This window comes from Macadamia integrifolia, chromosome 9 (genome assembly GCF_013358625.1).
Source record: "Macadamia integrifolia cultivar HAES 741 chromosome 9, SCU_Mint_v3, whole genome shotgun sequence".
Classification (NCBI taxonomy): domain Eukaryota; kingdom Viridiplantae; phylum Streptophyta; class Magnoliopsida; order Proteales; family Proteaceae; genus Macadamia; species Macadamia integrifolia.
In genome coordinates, this window is record NC_056565.1 from 20,234,237 (window position 1) to 20,236,803 (window position 2,567).

The window sequence follows — 2,567 nt, forward strand, 5'->3', positions numbered from 1 at the left end:
ATCAAACAATCATGGGTTCAACCCATTATTTAACATCTTAAAATCAAGTTTGGTAGTAGAAGTTTGACTCCGACTCCAACAAATCCCTGTGGGAGCCGATAACCTTTCTTTCACCCTTTTTATTTTTTTTATTTTTTTTAAGGATCAAACAGTGGACCTTTAACCCATTAGACTTAAAACAGTAAAACAAAACTTTTATTGAATAACTAAACATCCATGGGCTGAGCCCATTATTTATTTTAAAGAGTGGGCCATTTCTTTTGTTTTCTAAAACTTTAAAGGACAGCCCATTACGTTTTAAGAAGTGGCCCATTTCCATTTTATAAGAAAATAATAACTTAAAAGTGTGATAGACCGAAGTTTGGGTCTATCATCACCCACAAAAACAAAAAACCTATAACTAAACCCTCTTCCTCTACCGAGAGAGAGCAATGACATCCGAATCAGTTTTTTTTTTCTCTCTCCTCCGGCAGCCGGTTTCCGGCGGCGCGTGCCGGCGCGTCCGGAGGTTTCCGGTGACTTGCGGCATACCGCCGTGACCGTCTTCTCGTGATCTACAACTTTCGTGAAGAAAGTTTTCCCATACAGAATTTTTAAATGATGGTAAAATTACGATTTTTATGATTTTCATGATTTTTAATCAAATCAGGTTTTAAGTAATAATCAAAATCTTCATGTACAAGAAAAATTCAATCGATTCTTGTCCCATGTGGTCTGCTCTGATACCAATTGTTGGAACTCCCTATGGGTTTGAGATTGAAACCCTATGGAGGAAACCACACAGGAAAAACAAGAACACGAATCTAATAAAATTATGGAGGATCGATTTGTACCTTTCACCTAGTATGCTGAAGATGATTGATGTTGGTCACTCCCACTTTCGCTCTCTTGGCTTGGCTATGGATCTTCTACAATCCCTTAAACTTCCTTGGTTCTCTCACTTTAGTGGTAAAGTGGGGAAGAGTGAATAATGGCTGTAGGGACCCAAAACCTAGTATTTATAATACTGTCCTGCACTCAAAACCCTAAACCACAATAGGTTGAGCCAGCATATCCCTAAGCTTGAGAGTGGACCGAACCGGTTCATGCAATTTGACTCTCACCCATTTAATCAACCCGAATAATTAATTTAGCCCATAAATCCAACACTACCGCGTTTAACCCTGTTTGCATAGGCTCGTGCACAGATTTACATTCAATGATCCCAGGGGTATTCATTATGACACGTCTTCGTTCGTGTTCTCTTAGAGCCCCTCTTTCATCAATAGGTACTCCCAACACGTTGACCACACACCCTTGCATTGCCTTTGCAGTAGGAACATTCACAATAGATCCAGTGCGCTTGACAAGATCTCCTTTAATAGCGGTATCACTTCCAAAGACGAACAATACATTGTCATTCTCAAGATTCAACGCTAGTCCTTTCACACTGTTGGCAAATTCAACCATTTCCCCAACTTGAATCTCAGCAAGCACCAATTCTGATATGGATTGCCCGATCCAATATCCATTGGGATTAGGAACCCTAGTTGACCAGATCTCTATACATAAAAGGCTTGGTCATAACAAAACAAGTTTTCGGCGTATTCTCTCTCCTCCCCCCCCCCTATTATTTTCTCTCTCCTAATTGAGAGTCTATGTCTAAGGATCTCCATTGCTATCCTTAGATTTGGAGGGTGGAACTTGAACTTTACCTAGCTAGATCACAGCAAACCATCGATCTCCATTCCTGAAGCATCCTTGTTATTTGTATTTTCTTTTTTCTTTTGGATCTAATTTCTTTATTCAGGTTGAATAGAGAATCTATTTACTGATGGAATCTTTTATATATGCATTCGTATTATTTTTTGTTATTTTTTCACCCTCTTATTTGTAATTTTACAATTTTTCTTATATTTATTTAAAAAAATATATATATCATCTCATATTAATACCTGACACACTTCAATGGCAAGGAAGGTGGTTGCTCTCACATTAATCACTGTGCTTTCTCACACCATTTTCATTCCATACTTGGAAATGCATATTAAAGGAAAGATTTCATCATTATATATAGATGCACCTTACTACAGAAATCTCATACCATAAGTAATAATTCTTAAGAAAATAATATTATTTTGTTGAATTACTGAGTTAATATGCAATTATTTTCAAGAAAAATTGTTTGTGATATGAATAATTTTCAATTTCATAAATTTCTTTGTACAAGAGATTGAGATATTGCAGGAAATTAAAAGAATATTACCAAGACATAATCTCTTAGAGCTTAACATGCAGGGCAAAGACAATGACCAAAAATTTGAGAACGTCCGAAATTTATATTTGGGCTGAAGAAGATAAACACAACATATTCTCAGTCACAACTTTATTTATTTAAATAATGAGACAATACTATCTTTAAGAAAATCCAACATAACCCTCCTTAAATAGGTTCAACTGTGTATGTCATCCACCTTTATAAAAATAGGTTGGATGAGCTGAACCATTTTTTCCGCGTGTTTGTTATTATGGATGCATAGGAACTAGGTGACATTTGGCTCATCTAAGCCCAATCCCCTTTTTATTAT